This window comes from Schistocerca cancellata, chromosome 2 (assembly GCF_023864275.1).
Source record: "Schistocerca cancellata isolate TAMUIC-IGC-003103 chromosome 2, iqSchCanc2.1, whole genome shotgun sequence".
NCBI lineage: Eukaryota > Metazoa > Arthropoda > Insecta > Orthoptera > Acrididae > Schistocerca > Schistocerca cancellata.
Genome location: NC_064627.1, coordinates 261062613 through 261085438, shown reverse-complemented (window position 1 = coordinate 261085438; position 22826 = coordinate 261062613). Strand labels below are relative to the sequence as shown.

General features: G+C 44.4%; 1 protein-coding gene across 1 annotated transcript in view; it reads left to right on the top strand.

Annotated features, from left to right (window-relative positions):
- LOC126161601 (division abnormally delayed protein-like) overlaps positions 1 to 22826 on the top strand; it is a 609969-nt gene that overhangs the window by 122149 nt on the left and 464994 nt on the right. The gene's annotated exons all lie outside the window — the stretch shown is intronic.

Here is a 22826-nt window from a genome sequence, read left to right as displayed (position 1 = left end):
TGTAGCGAGTCGTGAGGTATCTACGGTGGTGAATGGCAACTGAGTCTACACCGATGAGCCAAAACTTTATGACCCACCTGTTCAGTGGCATATTGGCCCAGCCTACTAACGCAATACAGCAGCGACCATGGCATGGTTTCGACGTGTCCTTGGTAGCTTTCCGGAAGTAAGCACTACCAGTGGACGAATTTCCCATAAGTTACAAGCCGATGGTTTGTGGGTGTTGTGTACATAGTTCCGCGTAGTCAGCGCGTACACAACTCTCCCACTAGAGCGCGCCCCGCTAAGCACAACAGCGCAGGCGCAGCGCTCGTCCGTCTCCGCGCAACGAGATGGCGCTGTCTTAGAGACGGACCAAATTCTGCTTCGGCCGATCCGCGTATTAATATGTAACACAGCCAATGAGATTGCTGCTAATGTAGAACATTTTCTCCTCGCAGATCACATTCGCGCAGTGATACCTGAACGCTCGAGATATTATAACGAGTGACATACCTTCGATTAACCAGTCGGCATTTGTCTGCACCAGTCTGCATTAGTCTGTACCAGAGTATAGTCAAGTTTCAGTCTGCGCCTAATAAGATTACCATATTCCTGTACATAGCCATGAAGATAAATGTATAGACAAGTATCAGAGATATGTGAGAATAAGAATAACGTACCATTACCAAAGGAACTTCAGATTGTCACTTGTAAATAGCATCCAGAATCAAGTTAAGTAATTTTATGTTGTTGTTATTGTAATAAATGTGTGTGAAAATTAATCAAGTTCTGTTTAAAGTTGGTCACCGTCAATCTGCTACTCTAAGCGTGCAAGTGCCATTTCTATCGTCTGACCTAACGGCAGAAGATAAACACGCCACGATAAGACCACGAGACATATTGCTGACACTCGCCTACTTCGTTAGAGCGACAAGTCAAATAATCTGATGGTGCGTGTACCGAAGGTCTTATAGTACGCACACCACAGTGGGCGTGTGTGAGTTTATCGGATCCACACCAGGCGAATTTGGTGTTTAAACATCAACGTGAGTTCACTACCTTGCTCATGAGAACCACTGCAGCAGGTTCCTGTCGTTGTGACACACACATCCCTGGTGGGCGGTGCCAGCGCCGTCAGGGTAGACGTCATGCATGAAGGGATGTAAGTGATCTGCAATAACGTTCACAGATGGCGTGATGCATTAGATTACTGGTACAGGTCCCATGCAAGACCAGCTGAACGTTCCCCGTGGCGTAAAATTTCCCCCATCGGCCTGTGCACGTGGCGCGGTTTCGAGCAGCCGTATCCGGACGTGACTATCGACCTGGAGAAGAAATAAACCGCGCTGCTGCTACGGTCGCAGGTTCCAATCCTGGCTCGGGCATGTATGTGTGTGATGACCTTCGGTTAGTTAGGTTTAAGTAGTTCTAAGTCTAGGGGACTGATGACCTCAGATGTTAAGTCCCATAGTGCTCAGAGCACCTGATGCAGCCTAGCAAGCAACACGTTTCATAGATGCACGGGCCAGACCCAATGATTCCGTGCCCACTGCAATCGTATGACTTTATCGTAGGTGGAAATGAAAAATTTTGGTCCGAGGAAGCCATGGGTATAATAAGATGTATTTTATCTTGTTAAAATTTTTTCGTCATTAGACACTTTTCATTTTATTTTAAGATTGTTCTCTAGTATTTTCTAAAATTAATTCACAGGTCTGAAGATGGTTATATAAATATAACCGAAACCAGTGACCTATGTTATTGAGACATAAGTGTTGTGATCAAGACTGAACTTTAGTTGAAATATAGGAAATGGAAAAGGTTCCGAGCTGATTTTATTCTTTGCTTCATGTCCGACAGAACAGACATCACTCAGATATATAAATTTCTGAAAAAGAAGGTGACCGCTCCTCGACGTTTGTTTCAGTGCGGAAGCACAAATATCGTCCGAACTCCTAAGGGAATCAGTATTTGCAAGCAGAGAGTTTACTGGACAAGGGACGCTGCATTGCACTCAAGCGACAATTTGGAAATTTGAGTCAGTCAAGGACTGTGTCAGCATGGCCGAAGCAGTTAAAGCAACCGTTCATGAGAAGCGCTAAAATCTGGGTTCGTGTACCGGACCGGCACAAAGTTTCAACTCTGCATTTTCACAATACCTTGTGCGGCTAGCTGTCACTATTTCCCACCCATCCTTTCCCTTTCCTTCCCCTTCCTACATTTCGTGTTTACATACAGGCAATTCTGTTTTGGAAAAAATCATCACAGTTATCGAGACTTGGTGTTATCAATACGGAACTATCACAAAACGACAGAGTGCAGAAACACAGATGTTTATCAACGCTTTCGTGACATAACCGTCGTTCAAGCCCGTGTGACGCGTGAAATGAACAACATTCCAATGAAAGATTGACCTTCTGTGCGTTGTACTCAATGGGGCGGGGGCGGTGGGAGGGGGGGGGGGGGAAAGAAGACTACACACAACTTATTTTAACGCTTCTATCTTATTTTTACTAATCCGGCCTCGAAACTTTTTGGACTGATGGAGTACTTACGGTTCGTCTGCTGCGAAGCAACAATTGATGCCGAAGAGAGTGCTCAGAAACTGTTGTACGTGCACCATCATTGTACTCTGTCGTCATATCTGCCGCAGACTGCCACCTACCCTGGCTTACAGAGTGGGCAAGCTTCCAACCTCCGCGTTCTATCGTAGGCGTAAAGTCCGGTGTCTTTTCCCCCACTCGTGGTTTCCCCGTTCTTCAACCAGTTTCCATGGATGCTCACGACAGTAGCAAGCGAATCGCCGATCAGCTTCGCCGTTTGCGAGGTACTCGTTCCCAGGCGCCGGGATGTAACAATCTGTCCTTTATCAACGCCGCTTACGTCATTACATTACTCATTTGCAGCCTGTGTCGTCAATATTATCATCTCCCATTCGTCTATACTCCGCTTATATACTGGATGGTTATAATTAAACTGACAGTGTTCCGAGCGCTGCAGTGCGGGCTGTATACATTGCTAGACGCTGAAACATCACAGATATGTTCATTAATCGGTATACTGGGGAAGTAAGCTGAAAAAATACAGGGTGATTCAAAAAGAATACCACAACTTTAGGAATTTAAAACTCTGCAACGACAAAAGGCAGAGCTAAGCACTATCTGTCGGCGAATTAAGGGAGCTATAAAGTTTCATTTAGTTGTACATTTGTTCGCTTGAGGCGCTGTTGACTAGGCGTCAGGCGTTGTGTTTACTGATGAGGCAACTTTCCACACTAACGGGAAAGTCAACCGTCACAATGTCTGTATATGGGGCACTGAGAATCCGCGGGAAACAACTCAGTATGAACGTGACTCGCCTAAGGTGAACGTTTTCTGTGCCATTTCAGCGAATAAAGTTTTTGGTCCCTTTTTCTTCGAAGGTGCTACTGTAACTGGACTACAGTATCTGGAGATGTTAGAGAATTGGCTGTTCCCTCAGCTCGAACAAGAAGCACAACAATTCATATTTCAGCAGGATGGAGCGCCACCACATTGGCACTTATCTGTCCGTAACTACCTGAACGTCAACTACCCGAGGCGATGGATCGGCCGCCAGGCAGCCCGTGACAGAGCACTTCATCACTGGCCTCCAAGAAGCCCTGATCTTACCCCCTGCGATTTTTTTCTTATGGGGGTATGTTAAGGATATGGTGTTTCGGCCACCTCTCCCAGCCACCATTGATGATTTGAAACGAGAAATAACAGCAGCTATCCAAACTGTTACACCTGATATGCTACAGAGAGTGGGGAACGAGTTGGAGTATCGGGTTGATATTTCTCGAGTGTCGGGAGGGGGCCATATTGAACATCTCTGAACTTGTTTTTGAGTGAAAAAAAACCTTTTTAAATACTCTTTGTAATGATGTATAACAGAAGGTTATATTATGTTTCTTTCATTAAATACACGTTTTTAAAGTTGTGGTATTCTTTTTGAATCACCCTGTATAGTTCCATTTGTGCTTCCAGGTGAAAATAGGCGCTATAGGCAGTCAGAACGTGGTGTGGGTGCAGGAAAAGGAGAGGAACAATCAAAAACATGATAACGGCGATTCTGTCACAAGTTACAACATGTGTTCGATTTGGTCTCCCGAGTCAGCAACATGCTGCATCCGGAACACGGCATGGTCGATAGTTGCTCGCAGTGTATCCGGTGTAATCAGCGAGATATGTTGTCGTATGCTGTCCTTCATAGCAGGAAGACTCCGGATACATCTCTGATAGACAAAATCTTTCAGATATCCCCACAACCAGAAGACACATGGATTTAAGTCTGGAGATCGGAAGGACAGACGTCATTAAATCGCCTAGAGATGATGCGGTCGTTAACGAAGGTTCTCGTGGCAATTCTTTCACCTGGCAAATGTTGTAGCTCCATTTAGCATGAAAACAGTGGTGTGGATACAGATGCGTTCTTGTAAAGCTAGGATCACGTGTTACACAAGGAGTTCCTTATGTGGTGCAGATATCACTGTAGTACACCTAAGAGGTCAGCGAGGTGACGCCTCCTCGAAGAAAAACAGATCGAGGATGAAGGAGCTTGTGAAACTACACCACACAGTCCATCAGCTGAGTGCAGTGGATGTTCCTGCACAACATGTGGCGGAATAGGACCCCATATGAGACAGTTCTGTGCATTCACGGCACCGTGCAAAGTAAGATATGCTTCCTCAGTCCAAAGAATACTACGCAGCCACATGGCATCCATTTCCGTGCGTGCTAAAAAGCGGAAGGCAAAGTGACGGCATGGTGGTCTATCTTGGGGCTTTATCTGCCGCACATTCTGAATCTTATAGGGATACCAGTGGAAAACGCGCTGCAACATCAGGGGAGAGACAATTCCGCGACACATCTCGACCACTGGCTGCAGAGTTTGAGGCATGTGCTGCACAGTATGATGTGTTGGCAGAAGAGCCAACACCGTGTTGCTAGAGGAGGCCGGAATGCACGCGTTAAAGCTCACGCAGACTGGCGTGAGGTCTGGAACAGTTAAGGGAATGTATAGTAGCAAATAAAGTACGTAGTTGATGTAATACTTAACTTCAATCCATAACTGGAGAACATCGCTCTTGTTGATACATGATTTATAATCTCAATATAAACTGGTAATGGCGCCTTGCTAGGTCGTAGCAAATGACGTAGCTGAAGGCTATGCTAACTATCGTCTCGGCAAATGAGAGCGTATTTGTCAGTGTAGCTTCGCTAGCAAAGTCGGCTGTACAACTGGGACGATTACCTACTTGTTTCACTTCGATTTCTGTTCTCTTTTCCTTGTGTTTCCTTTCCTCTTTTAGTGCGTTTCTTCTCCTCTTGTTTTGCCTCTGTATGTGAGGATTTGGAACTGCGTCAGGTCTGTGTCTTTTAGCCGTTCTCCTTGTTCGGTGTCCGTCTTCGTCCCTTCACTGCATGTGTTCCTGTTTCTATGCGTTTGGGCGCTGATGCCACGCTGTTTAGCGCTCGAAAACCTCAAACCACACACACACACACACACTGGGACGAGTGCTAGGACGTGCCCGCATTTCGTGGTCGTGCGGTAGCGTTCTCGCTTCTCACGCCCGGGTTCCCGGGTTCGATTCCCGGCGGGGTTAGGGATTTTCTCTGCCTCGTGATGGCTGGGTGTTGTGTGCTGTCCTTAGGTTAGTTAGGTTTAAGTAGTTCTAAGTTCTAGGGGACTGATGACCATAGATGTTAAGTCCCATAGTGCTCAGAGCCATTTGAACCATTTGCTAGGACGTCTCACTAGACCTGCCGTGTGGCGGCGCTCGGTCTGCAATCACTGACAGTGGCGACACGCGGGTCCGACGTATACTAGCGAACCGCGGCCGATTTAAAGGCTACCACCTAGCAAGTGTGGTGTCTGGCGGTGACACCACACAGTAGGCTATAGCTACAGCAACTTCATCAACAACTGTATTGGGAGTGGACCGCCTCCCTCTCTCTGCTGCACCATGTAATTCACATGTTTCTTCAGATTTATTCTTCATGTTCTTTAGCCCATTTATCGACAAGGGGCCTCTTCGCAGCTGTTTATGTTGGAGAAATTCCCGCAGTGCGGCGCTTCTATTGCTGCCGTACTGATAAAAACAATATTACGAGCAGTGCACGGTCTTTCTTCTCAATAGCCATTGTGATTCTTACGGAAAACTTCAACCTTATTAAACACTTTACATCAACAGTCACTTCATAAAAGAAAGCAACTCGCATCGCCAAGCGACAAACAAAACAGGAAGCATTTCACGTTCTGACGGCTTAGAACGCCATATTTTCATCTGGTGGCAAGAAATGGAACTATTACTTTTTCGGTATACACAGCGAGCGCGCCGATTAAGGGGAGGTTTTCTATCTTAGGCCCGAAAAAAGCATGTTCTTTGCGAATTTTTTTCTCGGGATGTGGTATAGATATCAGTGTCAAATTTGGTCAAAGTGTTTCTTGATATTTCCTCTACAAACTGGAATTTTTTCGACCGGAAATGTCGAAGAGCAAAGCCAGAAGTGCCGTCGGAACGAAACAAAATTTCGATGTAGACCTCCACGCGCGGTATGTCACAGGTCAGCCGGCTCATCTGCAATCAAAATTTGAGTTGACGTTAGCGAAGTATATAAGATTCTTTAGGAGTTGTACCTCGCTTAAGTTATTTGGACTATAGGAAACAAAATGGCGGCCATTTGAAAAAAATAGGGTTTTTTCATCGATATTTCGACTTCGTCGGCCAAGTAAAAACATTTATAGTTGTTGGATCGGAATAAAAGTGATGCAACTCCTAGACAATTTAGTCAGCTTTGTCGGAAACAAAGAATCATGCCAATCGGTTCAGTAGATTTGAAGTTACCATACCGCGCGATAAAAAAAAAGGTCATTTAGAGAAAAACGCGTTTGAAGTTTTGACTACATATAAATGCAGTATTATGCAATGTACGGTCAGTCTGCTATTCCGGGTCCATAAACTAGTCCTTCCTCTTCCTCATAGAGGGCGTTCTGCTGGATCTGGGCCATCCTGCGCTGCTCCAGAGCCGCTAGTACGGCCGGTGACAAGCGGTTTTCGGCCGCTTGAATCCGGTGTTCGTCCGAATGCTTGGCGAACTGCGTCGAATAGAGTCCCAGGGTGACGTCCATCGTTGTCATGGTCTTCATAATTGCTGAATTTCCTTCGTTGCAGCTGCTCACTGCCAGGAAAGTCACAATCTTCACAGTCTTCGCACCAGAATGCAAATGCTTGGGGGATAACTTCCAAACACATGCGTTCAAACTTTCATTTGAATTTTGTGTGTTCTTCCCAAGCACCGGTACAATAACTGGTCCTCCGAAAGAAAAAAAAAATTGGTGCGTGGAATAGGCCGATTTCAGGCAGGTGCATTTTTTTGTTCAAAAAAAAAATGGCTCTGAGCACTATGGGACTTAACATCTATGGACATCAGTCCCCTAGAACTTAGAACTACTTAAACCTAACTAACCTAAGGACATCACACAACACCCAGTCATCAGGAGGCAGAGAAAATCCCTGAACCCGCCGGGAATCGAACCCGGGAACGCAGGCGTGGGAAGCGAGAACGCTACCACACGACCACGAGCTGCGGACTTTTTGGTCAACCGCGAATAACAAACAGTTCCGTTCCGTATTCGGAAAAACAGTTTCAGGGGTGGATTCTAAACACTTTTATGGATGCAAAAATGCAATTAAAAAAATCGATTGTTTGGACCAAAAGATAGTAAACCTCCCCTTAATGAAGTGACCTACGAAGTTTCGGCGTCCTGAGACGTATACAGCCTTCACTGCAGCAGTCGGAACACGTTCAGTTTAATTATAACCACCCGGTACTTAACCGCGCCACTTGCCTGCATCGCCAACAGACGACAGTCAGTCTTACGGTGGCCAGTGGTCACAGTGTTTTAACTCATCATTATACAGCCATTCCGTGCGGGTCACTGTCAGATCCGTTGCAGTGAGTATTTATTATTGAACCTTGTACACTGCTGGTCGTTAACATTGGTTTCACGAGGAGGATGGTGTGCACAAAAGTGATGATTGGTTGGTTGGGGGAGCGGACCAAACAGCGAAGTCATCGTCCCATCGGTTTAGGAAAGGATGGTGAAGGAAGTCGGCCGTGCCTTTCCAAAGGAACCATCCCAGCATTTTCCTGAAGCGATTTAGGGAAATCACAGAAAACATAAATCAAGATGGCCATACGCGGTTTGAACCGTCGTCCACCCGAATGCGAATCCGGCGTGCTAACCGCTGTGCCATCTCGCTCGGTGCACACAAATTCTCAGAGGAACCTGACCATGTAGGCAGGAGTAACGCGATCTGCAGTTTGCATATACTGGGTGTTTCAAAAATGACCGGTATATTTGAAACGGCAATACAAACTAAACGAGCAGCGATAGAAATACACCGTTTGTTGCAATATGCTGGGACAACAGTACATTTTCAGGCAGACAAACTTTCGAAATTACAGTAGTTACAATTGTCAACAACAGATGCCGCTGCGGTCTGGGAAACTCTATAGTACGATATTTTCCACATATCCACCATGCGTAGCAGTAATATGGCGTAGTCTCTGAATGAAATTACCCGAAACCTTTGACAACGTGTCTGACGGAATGGCTTCACATGCAGATGAGATGTACTGCTTCAGCTGTTCAATTGTTTCTGGATTCTGGCGGTACACCTGGTCTTTCAAGTGTCCCCACAGAAAGAAGTCACAGGTCTGGCGAATAGGGAGGCCAATCCACGCCGCCTCCTGTATGTTTCGGATAGCCCAAAGCAATCACACGATCATCGAAATATTCATTCAGGAAATTAAAGACGTTGACCGTGCGATGTGGCCAGGCACCATCTTGCATAAACCACGAGGTGTTCGCAGTGTCGTCTAAGACAGTTTGTACCGCCACAAATTCACGAAGAATGTCCATATAGCGTGATGCAGTAATCGTTTCGGATCTGAAAAATGGGCCAATGATTCCTTTGGAAGAAATGGCGGCCCAGACCAGTACTTTTTGAGGATGCAGGGACGATGGGACTGCAACATGGGGCTTTTCGGTTCCCCATATGCGCCAGTTCTGTTTATTGACGAAGCCGTCCAGGTAAAAATAAGCTTCGTCAGTAAACCAAATGCTGCCCACATGCATATCGCCGTCATCAATCCTGTGCACTATATCGTTAGCGAATGTCTCTCGTGCAGCAATGGTAGCGGCGCTGAGGGGTTTCCGCATTTGAATTTTGTATGGATAGAGGTGTAAACTCTGGCGTATGAGACGATACGTGGACGTTGGCGTCATTTGGACCGCAGCTGCAACACGGCGAACGGAAACCCGAGGCCGCTGTTGGATCACCTGCTGCACTAGCTGCGCGTTGCCCTCTGTGGTTGCCGTACGCGGACGCGGTCGCCCTACCTTTCCAGCACGTTCATCCGTCACGTTCCCAGTCCGTTGACATTTTTCAAACAGATCCTTTATTGTATCGCTTTTCGGTCCTTTGGTTACATTAAACCTCCGTTGAAAACTTCGTATTGTTGCAACAACACTGTGTTCTAGGCGGTGGAATTCCAACACCAGAAAAATCCTCTGTTCTAAGGAATAAACCATGTTGTCCACAGCACACTTGCACGTTGTGAACAGCGCACGCTTACAGCAGAAAGACGACGTACAGAATGGCGCACCCATAGACTGCGTATATCTTTCACATCACTTGCAGCGCCATCTGTTGTTGAAAATTGTAACTACTGTAATTTCGAAAGTTTGTCCGCCTGAAAATGTACTGTTGTCCCAAGCATATTGCAACAAACGGTGTATTTCTATCGCTGCTCGTTTAGTTTTTATTGCCGTTTCAAATATACCGGTCATTTTTGAAACACCCTGTAAGAAAAGGCAGCATGAGATGCACTCGGACTTCGTACACTTGTGGCCTATCACATTCTGTAGGAATGTGGAAGGTCCTGAATCGGACAAACGTAGCACCGTGTCTCCCTACGTTGCACTGAACGTAGATGCAACGTAAGATTCGAGCGGGAAAGTAATCTCCACTGGCGGAGCACAGCGTAAAGGAAAAGCGTGTTCGATTTCGAAAAGACGTCTGTGATCGGCTCAGCAAATTGTTTGTGGGACAGCATGGGGAAATCAAGATACCAGTGTTGACGTACGTTGTTAATCGAGGTAAGGGTTTCGCACTCTGCGCGCCTTGGCAACAGGCCTTCGTAGCATTAAGCGGCCTGCGTCGCGTAGCGCAGAGGTGGACGACCGACGCCAGTTGCCTGCTACGTAAACAACCGGCCGGACCGCTGTTATAACTGTAGTGGGGGGACCTATGGTTCAAATGGCTCTGAGCACTATGGGACTCAACTGCTGTGGTGATAAGTCCCCTAGAACTTAGAACTACTTAAACCTAACTAACATAAGGACACCACACACATCCATGCCCGAGGCAGGATTCGAACCTGCGACCGCAGCGGTCGTGCGGTTCCAGACTGTAGCGCCTTTAACCGCGCGGCCACTCCGGCCGGCTGGAGCGACCCTTGCCAGATCAGTATATACCGCTGATGCAGACCGGGTGCTTATAAAGTGCAGCTCCTCACAGAGGTCCAGTGCGGGCTGTAATTACCGTATGGCAGCGAACTTGGTAGATAGTCTAATACGTTAATGCAGAACTGATTTACAATGGAAAAAAAAATTAATTCCAATTTTGGCTACCAGGTGCAAATTTGGCGCTGTGAATGCAAGAAGGACGAACAGAAATGGTTCCATATGTAATGAGTTACGAACAGGACATGGGCAGAAAAGGTCAAACAATTGATAAAGGCATAATTTTGATTGTATTCTTAAACGCCGCGTGCTCAATTTGTTCAGTAGTCCACTGGAGACGTCGACGAGATGCTGTAAGCGCCAGATTTGCAACTGGCGGCCAGAATTGGAACTAATTTTTATCCAGCTTAATTGCTTCTCATTAACACATTAGCGTATCCACCAAGTTTCACACTGCCATACGATAATTACGGCCCACAGTGAACCTATGTAAGTAGTTGCACTTTAATTACAAACCCCTGATATACAAGGGGATGGACTGTGATACACCGACACTTCGCCAGAAGATGGAATAAGAGAGTAGCCTATGAGGAACGTCGCGCTTGCACTGGGATCTTATGCCGGAAGAAACCCTTGAAGATATTATTCCGTGACTTAACAAGTCTGCGGGAACACCAGTGTCACATGACGAAATATGGGAGTAATACAGTTTCAGTATGTCAAATGAGATATCATTTTTGTCACATCACTGCAGAACTGACAAGCCTACGGAAATCAGACAGGCTGCAACTAGAAATGAAATGTCAGAAGAACAGGCACGCTATTAAAAGCAAACATAACTTGAAGTACAACGTCAATCAAAATTTTTAAAAAAATGTATCATCCCGATGCGTAAAAACACTTTACTCCCGTTCTACGAACATAAAAGTAAACAATATCGTTACAGCAGAATGCACACAACACAACACGCTTCAGAAATAACATACTACAATATTATGGGCGCGAGTTGTTCGATATGCTTTGATATTACAGAGGATGTAACATTAGCGTGACTCAGCCGACGGTTGCTTGCTCGATCACGTAGATCGAGACGTAAAGAAAGGGTCGTGTAAGGCGAACCTTGGTGGAACAAAATCGCACGTCGGCCAAAGCCACCTAAATCTGGTAGAATGATATCGTATGCAGCAAGATTGAAGTGCTCTTCGAGTTTCAGCCATGTTCCGGATATTGCTGCTATAGGTATATGACGCTCTTGCGGTTTTCCGCCACTGTATAAACTGTTTCGATCTACTGACGCTAGTACAAGCCTTTGTATAGTGTTGCTATCGTGTAACTAAGCTATCAGGCCGAGTGTTTCAGCATTTCGCGTACAGTGTGTTCATAATCATCATCACTGCTTTTTGAAGTAGCGCTCACTAACTAGGGAATGCACGGCAGTTGGATTTTGTTTTTCTTTTTTTACGTGAAGTTGAGAACTCAAATATTTCTCACCCAAAGCATTTCGATGCAGATCTCAAAAATTCTTAAGAAAATCGACTTGAAAGTTTTCCGACCTCGTTTAAGTTACTAAAATCAGGCAGATTTTTTTTTTCGACGAGCAGTGTGGCTCTATATTAGTGTTCTTTCTCGCTGCATGGGGGCCTGTGTTCGATTCCAGGTGGAATCAAATTTTTAAACAAAGGTGCATGTATTATCTAAATAATGAAAACTGCACCAATTACTTATTTTTTTATGCTTAGCACAATGCGTTTAGAGAATTTATTTTCATTTTCAAATGCGTTTGTGCATTTGTTACATGAATTTTTTTGGCGATGTTCGCATGTGCTTTCTGCCGCTCTTACGTCTTTTTGAAGTTCGCATGTTTGATTTTATGCCTCATATAACCTTAAAAAGACGTAAAAGATGCAGAAAATCACCTGTTATAACCTCAAAAAGACGTAAGAGAGGCAGAAAATCACACATGCAAACCTCAAAAAGATTCAAAAGAGGCAGAAAATCGTACTTGCGAACATCACCAAAAACATTCATGTAAACAAATGCACTTGAAAATAAGAATAATTTCTCGAAACGCGTTGTGCCAAGCATAAAGTAATGAGTAACTGGTGCAAGTAGTTTTCATTATTTAAATCATGAGTGGCACAACTGCAGGCTCTCCTGAAATATTGAGTATGACGAACGAAATTAAGTTAATAAAGGTGCATGTCCTACGAGCATTTCCATGAAATGTAGGATACATAAGGCGCACGAGATTGGAAAAAACTTGTGGTAAGAACTATGGGACCAAACTGTTGAGGTCATCGGTCCCTAGGATTACGCACTACTTAATCTAACTTAAACTAACTTACGCTAAGGACAATACACACACACACCCATGCCCGAGGGAGGACTCGAACCTCCGACTGGGGGAGCCGCGCGAACCGCGACAAGACGCCTCAGACCGCACGAGACTGGTAACCGTTGGATCGAGTCTCGTTGCGGTCATTATTTTCGTCTTTTACCGTTCAGTTTGAATATCTACGTCATTTAAATATATAACTTGAGTTGTCAATTATATGAAAAATGCGTGTCTTCTTATTTCTGATTATAAATTACACACAAAAATCCAGTTTTCATTGCAAACTACGCCTCACGTAAATACTCATAGAACATGCAACTTTGTTTAAAAAATTGATTCCACCTGGAATTCACCTGCGACGGTGCATTCTTACGTCGCCTTTTCTTTGTGTTATGGTGACAGTAAGCACCGCAGTTGCTAATTAACGCATAGTGTTAGCGGTTATCGTTGTTGGTGTGATAGTAAACCGTTCAAAATCGACGTCTGTGTAATTTTAGTACAAAATACTGTGAGCTTTTAACAGCATGAAATTAACAAATCGTTTTGTTTCTGTGGCCGTCTTGCAACGAAACTATTGTGCTTGTAAGCGTTAAGTTCAGATCGGATTGTAAACGTAATTAGTTTTGCACAACTTTTGTAAAAGTCTTTTTCTCGTTCATTACCCTCAAGGGGAAGTTTGACTTCGTAATGTTAACGAAACAGCCGACTGAGACGGTGGCGTAAAGAGAGCGAGAGGTTGTAGACAGTTTCTCCTAAAAGCCAGACTACCTATTTTAAAGAGAAATAAAATCAATTAGGTATTTTCAGTCGTTTATTAATGGTCAATTACAGCCAGTTTTTGCGACTACCTCTTTAAAGGCTTTAAAAAAAACAGTGAACATCCTTATAATTTGGCAATTATGACAACAACTATCTACTCAGCCTTCTTAATGACTCTCCTCCTCCGATAAAAGGCATACACGATACGCTTCCCTAACTGAGGTGCCGCCCAGATTAACCCTCGTTCGCACTTGCTCGTTTCAACACCTTTAGGAGCGACTTTCTAGCGAGGCAGGTTGGCCTCTGCTTAGGACACAAATATAAGAATAGCATTGGTTGGTCTATCTATGTTACTACTCCTTATACTTATTCTTCTTGCATATGTCACTAGGTTGGAACGGGGTTTCGTTGTGCGTTTGCTATTTCGTCGTTAAAAAGCCCAGCAGAAGTTGGAGAAGCCTACCTTCTGTACTTTTGGCCGGATGCGACGGTAAAAGACCTGACACCTGGTAACTTTATGCGCGGCGCTCATGCGCTTTTGTACGCAGTTTAAGGTCATTTCCCGACTTGATAGAGCACAAGTGTTCCATGTCAAATTGTTCGTCTGAACTTCCTCTACGTTATAAACAGTTATCGTTTACCCCCTGTATAGGCTGCTTTACTAATGGCCAGAGTAGACAGTTATTGGAGTTACAAGCATATATTTTCTGCGGTCGTTACACAAGGATCAGTTTTTTATTATCGAATCGTACTGTCATTAATCCAGTGCCAACGCGGCTGCAATAGGTTTGTCTGTTTAATATAAGGGAATATTCGAGGCTTGGTTGCCCTGTCTGCATCTCATGAGTGTGTGTGTGTATTGCTCCTATCAGTGATTTAACTCTTCAAAAGAATTTTATTGAGTCCGCTTTTCGAAATGAGGACCCATGATTATATCAACGCCACGGTGCTTTTATACTGCCGCCGCTCATCGATACGACGTACACTTATGAGCCAAAACATTTTCATCACTGCGCAACGCGAGACTGGAGGCCGTCTGGTGGCGCTTTGGGCACTTGGCACGCTGAAGAAAGTATGTTTATTTCATTTAATCTTATGGCTAGGGCCGCCTTCGAGCAGGCCGTTCGCCGGGTGCCGGTCTTTCAATTTGACGCCACTTCGGCGACCTACAGTCGATGAGGATGACAGGATGATGATGATGAGGACAGCACAACACACAGTTCCTGGGCGAAGAAAATTCCCCGACCCAGCGGCGGGGAATCGAACCCGGGCCCAGAGGATTGACAATCCGTCACGCTGACCATTCAGCTATCGGGGGCGGACAGGAAAGTAAGTAAGCGAAGCAAAGACGAGTGCAGAACCATTCTAACGACGATACGGGCCGCGAATGTGGAAATCTACTGCCATAAGCCGCTCTGACAAAGGGCATATTGTTATTTCCTGGCGTCTGGGAACGAGCATCTCGGAAACGGAGAAGCTGGTCGGCTGTTCGCATGCTGCTGTCGTAGCATCTGTGGTTGAAGGATGGTGCAACTACGAGCAGGCGAAAAGGTGTTGGATATCCTTTTCTCAACACTGAATATGGAGGGCATAGGCTTTTCCTTTCTATAAGCAGGACAGACGGCGATCGGTGGTAGATCCGACGACAGAGTACAACGCTGGTGCAGGCACCAGTGCACTCTAAGGGAAAAAAGAGACACCGCGAAGGAATTATCCGACTGGGACGGAAATCGGTTGATGGGATGCTCACAAACAAGTGATTACAATTTCAGAAAAATTGGATGCTTTATTCAAGAGAAAGAGCTTCACATACTCAGCTAGTCACCAAGCGATCGGTCCACCTCTGGCTCGCATGCAAGTAGTTATTCGGCTGGACATTGACTGATAAAAGTTTTTGGTTGTCCTCCTAACGGATATCGTGCCAAATTATGTCCAATTGGCGTATTAGATCGTCAGAATCCCCAGCTAATTGGAAGGCCCTGCCCATAATGCTGCAAACTTTCTCAGTTGGGGAGAGATGCGGCGATCTAGCTGGCCAACGTAGGGTTTGGCAAGTGCCAAAGCAAGCAGTAGAAACTCTCGCCTTGTGTGGACGGAGCTGAAATGTAAGCCCAGGATGGCTTGTCATGAAGGACAATAAGACGGGGCGTAGAATATCGTCGACGTACAGCTCTGCTGTAACAGCGCCGCAGATGACAACTAAAGAGGTTCTGCTATGAAAAGAAGTGGCATCCCAGACCATCACTCAAGGCTGTCGGGCCGTATGGCCGGCGACAGTCAGGTTGCTATCTCACCGCTCTCCGGGGCGGCTCCAGACACGTCACTGGGGCTCAGTTCGAAGCGGGTCGCGTCACTGAAGACAATTCTACTCCAATCAATGAGATTCCAGGCCGAAAGTGTACATGGGCTTGCTGGGGTCGGCGCAAGGGGCGTCATGAGTTCATTTCCTTTCCGTAAGCCGCCTATTGATGATCCTCGTGGTGACTGAAGCATCAGTTGGAGGTCGGATCGATGATAAATGATGAATCCGGGACTCGAGGTACCTCTCTGACGTTTGCTCGGTCCTCGCGTTCTGTCGTCTCTCAAGGTCGACCGCTTCTTTCTTGGCGCTGTGTTCGGCCATAATACACCCACTCCTGCCAATATCGTCCAACTGGGGCATCGCTTCTATTCAAATGTCGAGCGATTCGCCGGTTACTCCAACCGGTGTCTTTGTGGTCAACTGAACGTCCTGTCTAAAATGCTATCATCTGCGTATGTTGTTCACGCGCGTGTTTGCGAGGTATAGTTACTGTCTAGGTTACTGCACGGAATGAAAATCGGTGAGACTTCAAGCACTGGTATCGAAGCGTCGCTTGTTTACTATCCTTGCCCGCTGCGCGGTGAAGCTGCGCTGCAGCGTGACACATTCATCCATGGTTGCCAAAATTTACAGTTTTTCGTTTTCCGTCGATACCTCCATGAATATAAATCTGTTCAAATGTGTGTTAAATCTTATGAGACTTAACTGCTAAGGTCATTAGTCCCTAAGCTTACACACTAGTTAACCTAAATTATCCTAAGGACAAACACACACACCCAAGCCCGAGGGAGGACTCGAACCTCCGCCGGGACCAGCCGCTATAAATCTGTAACCAAGCTCCATCGTGGTGCGTTTTTTTTTTCTTTCTTAGATTGTATTTGTATTTTCGAAAGGGAGGTAAGAAGGAAATGACAAGTATTTTGGACAGGTCAGGAAAACTGCTGGTGAATCCTGTGGATGCCTTGGGCAGATGGAGGGAATATTTTGAAGAGTTGCTCAATGTAGGTGAAAATGCGATCAGTAATGTTTCAGATTTCGAGGTAGAATCGGATAGGAATGATGATGGAAATAGGATCACATTTGAGGAAGTGGAAAAAATGGTCAATAGATTACAGTGCAATAAAGCGGCTGGGGTGGATGAAATTAAGTCGGAACTTATCAAATACAGTGGAATGTCAGGTCTTAAATGGCTACACAGGATAATTGAAATGGCCTGGGAGTTGGGACAGGTTCCATCAGACTGGACAAAAGCAGTAATCACACCAATCTTTAAACATGGAAACAGAAAAGATTGTAACAACTACAGAGGTATCTCTTTAATCAGCGTTGTGGGTAAAATCTTCTCAGGTATTGTTGAAAGGAAAGTGCGAGTATTAGTTGAGGACCAATTGGATTAGAGGTTGTCAGGACCAGATCTTTAGCTTACGGCAAATAATGGAGAAGTGTTATGAGTGGAACAGGGAATTGTATCTATGCTTTATAGATCTAGAAAAGGCATATGACCGGGTTCCTAGGATGAAGTTATTGTCTGTTCTACAAGATTATGGAATAGTAGGCAAACTTTTGCAAGCAATTAAAGGTCTTTACATGGATAGTCAGGCAGCAGTTAGAGTTGACGGTAAATTTAGTTCATGGTTCAGAGTAGTTTCAGGGGTAAGACAAGGCTGCAACCTGTCTCCACTGTTGTTCATATTATTTATGGATCATATGTTGAAAACAATAGACTGGCTGGTGAGATTAAGATACGTGAACACAAAATAAGCAGTCTTGCATATGCGGATGACTTAGCTGTGATGGCAGATTCGATTGAAAGTTTGCAAAGTAATATTTCAGAGCTAGATCAGAAATGTAAGGACTATGGTATGAAGATTAGCATCTCCAAAACGAAAGTAATATCAGTGGGAAAGAAATATAAACGGATTGAGTGCCAAATAGGAGGAACAAAGTTAGAACAGGTGGACAGTTTCAAGTACTTTCAAGTACATAGTGAAAGAACTGGAAGCGAGGTGTAGCAAAGCTAATGCAGTGAGCGCTCAGCTACGATCTACTCTCTTCTGCAAGAAGGAAGTCAGTACCAAGGCTAAGTTATCTGTGCACCGTTCAATCTTTCGACCAACTTTGTTGTATGGGAGCGAAAGCTAGGTAGATTCAGGTTACCTTATCAACAAGGTTGAGGTTAGGATATGAAAGTAGCTAGGATGATTGCAGGTACTAGTAGATGGGAACAATGGCAGGAGGGTGTCCACAATGAGGAAATCAAAGAAAAACTGGGAATGAACTCTATAGATGTAGCAGTCAGGGCAAACAGGCTTAGATGGTGGGGTCATGTGACACGGTTGGGAGAAGCAAGGTTACCCAAGAGACTCATGGATTCAGCAGTAGAGGGTAGGAGGAGTTGGGGCAGACCGAGGAGAAGGTACCTGGATTCGATTAAGAATGATTTTGAAGTAATAGGTTTAACATCAGAAGAGGCACCAATGTTAGCACTGAATGGGGGATCATGGAGGAACTGTATAATGGGGGCTATGCTCCAGACTGAACGCTGAAAGGCATAATCAGTCTTAAATGATGATGATGGTGATGATGATGAGATTGTATTTTGGAGTACAGCGTTCAGCTTACATGTAGAACATGGGTTCTGCAGCAGTCGACCCCCACGTATTCCCACATTGATTCAACGACATCGTCAGCTACGACTGCAGTGGTCGCGTGATCGTCGAGAGTGGACCGTGTGTCAGTGAAACGTGTCGCCTGATGGGATGAATCACGTATCATGTGCCACCAGGTCGACGACTATGTCCGGAAACGCCGACATCCCGGCGAACAGCTACTCGAAACATGCATCGCGCCACTTAAATTTTTATGGAAATTCATAAGTGAGGCTAGTAAGATTGAAAAGTTATCCCTTTTTTATTACACCTTTTATTACAAATGTGTTAATGGAAATTAAATAATTCCCAAGGATGGTTCTACACCCAGAAAGGGTACTTTATCTACATACTGATTTTAAAGAAATAAGAAGAAAGAAATGTCAATAACGTTGTTGTAATACAGGATGCCAGATTTAAATGTTATTTCCATGCTAGTACAACATCTTGTGTTCTATCTTCCCTACAGTTTTCTTGTCTTCTGTCTTATGATGACACATAGGGCTAGATCTTTAATATAAAAGTTGTTGTTGTGGTCTTCAGTCTAGAGACTGGTTTGGTGCAGCTCTCCATGCTACTCTATCCTGTGCAAGCTTCTTCATCTCCCAGTACCTATTGCAACCAACATTCTTCTGAATCTGTTTAGTGTATTCCTCTCTTGGTCTCCCTCTACGATTTTTACCCTCCACGCTGCCCTCCAATACTAAATTGATGATCCCTTGATGCCTCAGAATATGCCCTACCAACCGATCCCTTCCTTTAGTCAAGTTGTGCCACAAATTTCTCTTCTCTCCAATTCTATTCAATACCTCCTTATTAGTTATGTGATCTACCCATATAATCTTCAGCATTCTTCTGTAGCACCACATTTCGAAAGCTTCTATTCTCTTCTTGTCTAAACTATTTATCGTCCGTGTTTCACTTCCATACATGGCTACACTCCATACAAATACTTTCAGAAACGACTTCCTGACACTTAAATCTATACTCGATGTTAACAAATTTCTCTTCTTCAGAAACTCTTTCCTTACCATTGCCATTCTACACTTTATATCCTCTCTTCTTTGACCATCATCAGCTATTTTGCTCCCCAACGTCCTAGATAGACTGCTGATGTTAGCTGTGTCAGCAATCTTCCTATTTTACATCTAGAAGATTACAATTTGTACTTCTAACTTACCATATTGTGCATATTAGCTACAATAGTTATATCTATGTCACACATTTGGTATATTATTATAACAATTGTTGTTTGTTTTATAGTCCATTTTCTTGTCTTACTTAACACTTTACCCTGCAGTGGCGTAACAGCTGTACCCTAATTTACTGTATGTTCATATGACATTCGTTGTTAATTATGAGTTTTATTGTCCAGACCACACCCTCACACGCACCTCTCTCCGTTTGTATACTGCTAAAAGAACCTGACTTCCATTTTAATCTTTTACGTATTTCACATAAGATGCATTATAGTATTTTGTCTTGTAGGTACATGTGTTTTACATTTTGACCTTGTAATCTTTGATGTATTTAAGTGTGTTCAATGGTTGTGTTATCTTTGTACTCCATGTTGCTTGGCCATGATATTGTGATCATATTTGATTCTGTTGACAACTACCCTGAGCTAGTTTATTGTCTTCACTGGTAGTGATTCTGCCTGAATTTCACACAGTTATTGTGTTCAGAATTGTTCTGCTTGGCTTTAATTATGTGTCCTGGATTTAGAAAAACGTGTGGTACGTAACGATGGTTCTGCAATTACATATTTGACGTACCTTCTTGTGAATGTTTTTATCGTAATTTTCGAACCGGCAGATAGTGTTGGCCACAGCATTTTACTGCAACTTTTGTTTTGTTTTTGTACAGTACCGTGGACATGGTCCTGGACAGAAACCGATTTGTAAATAAAATACATTAATGTTAGCGTTCGTGTTACGGATTTCCTGCATCCTGATATCTACCTGGACTATATGTTTGTATAATGTAACCATCAAATACATGTCAAAGAAGCAAGAATATTATGACATGCTGAAAAGTAATTTCTGTAAATTTTTTATGTAGAATCTCTTAAAGCGTTTTAATTAAAACAAACTTTATTAACACTCAACATATTTATTCTTCATATCTACTTTTTTTTCTCGACACACTTACCCTGAGAATGAATACATTTCTCCCAATGAGAGACCGGTTTGTTGATACCGTCACTATAAAATATTTGACTTTGTTGAGTGTCACAGCCCCACCTCTGCATGCGCCATTTCATCACCATCAAAGTGAAGTCTTCGAAGGTGTTCTTTAGCTTTTGGAAACAGATGAACATACGATGAAGCCAAGTCGGGACTGTGTATGATCGATAACAGTGAACCCAAGGCGTCATATTGTTGCAATTTTTTTAATGAACACACCGCCATTTGACAGTATTATTGTTTATTTAATTACGATGCAGGTTTCGGCCTTTTATGCCGTTTTCAAATGATTGAGTTTATGTCATTGAAATATATTGCAGGACATCAAGCTCAAAATTGGCCAATATTTTTCTTAATTTATGGCCAATTTTGAGTTTGATGTCCTGCAATATATGTTAATGACGTAAACTTAATCACTTGAAAATGACATAAAGGCCGAAACCTGGGTCGCAATTAAACAAACAATAATACAATCAAATGGCGGTGTGTTCATTTCAAAATTAATGTGTGACTGTTGCTCAGCACCATAAACAACTGTTGCACATGTCTCAGCCCTCGTGTGTGGTCTGGTATCGTCAGGCTGTATGAGGGGGTGGGGGGGGGGGGCGGCTCGATGTGTGGATCAACTCTTCGAATTCGAAATTCCATTACAGCTTGCTCTTTCTCACCCACCGACATCGTTACGTTATACACAGACATGTTATCGCTACACTTCGGATCCGTCTGGAAAATTTGGAAACTTGTGGTTAGGTCCTATGGGACCAAACTGCTGAGGTCATCGGTCCCTAGGCTTATACACTACTACTTAACCTAACTTAAACTAACTTACGCTAAGGACAACCGAACACCCATGCCCGAGGGAGGACGCGAACCTCCGACGGGGAGAGCCGTGATGCGTCTGGGGGCAGAAGTCTGCAAATATGTAGAATGTTAATAACCTTTGTTTTATTTAAAACCCGTTAAGAGTTTTAATATTAAAAATTCGGAGGTGTTAGTTTTCAGGATGGCCTCGTACATTCAGGTGACTGAAGACGATTCAAAAATTAAAGAAATGAAACGCATAGGGCAATCAGACAATCAACGTACACTGAAGCACCAAGGAAAGTGGTATAGGCATGCGTATTCAAATATGTGTAAACAGGCAGAATATGACGGTGCGGTCGGCAACGCTAATATAAGGCAACAAGTGTCTGACGGTTGCTGCTGCTACAATGGCAGGTTTCAAGAGTTTGAACGTGGTGTTTTAATCGGCCCACGAGCGGTGGGACACAGCATCTCCGAGATATCGATGAGGTGGGGATTTTCCTGGACGACCATTTCACGAGTGTATCGTGCATATCAGGAGACCGTTAAACATAAAATCTCCGACATCGCTGCGGCCGGAAAAATCTCCATCATCGCTGTGGCCGCAAAAGATCCTGCAAGAACGGGACCAACGACAACTGAAGAGAATCGTTCAACGTGACAGAAGTGCAACCCTTCCGCAAACTGTTGCAGATTTCAATGCTGGATCATCAACAAGTGTCCACAAGTGCGAACCACATTCAACGAAACATCATCAATATCGGCTTGCGGAGCCAAAGGCCCACTCGTGTACCCAGGAAGACTGCACGCCTCGCCTGGGCCCTTCAACGCCGATATTGGACTGTTGATGACTGGAAACATGTTGTCTGATCGGACGAGTCTCTTTTTCAAATTGTATCGAGCGGACGGACGTGTACTGACATGGAGACGACGTCATGAATCCATGGACCCTGCATGTCAGCAGGGGACTTTTCAAGCTATTGGAGGCGCTGTAATGTTGAGGGGCGTTGCAGTTGGAGTGATATGGGACCTCTGATACGTCTAGATACGACTTTGACAAATGGTAAACATCATGTCTGATCACCTGCATCCATTCATGCCCATTGTGCATTCCCTCGGACTCGGACAATTCCAGCAGGACAATGCGACACCCCACTCGTCCAGAATTGCGATATAGTGGCTCCAGGAACACTCTTCTGAGTTTAAACACTTCAGCTGGCCGCCAAACTCTCCAGACATGAACATTATTGAGCATA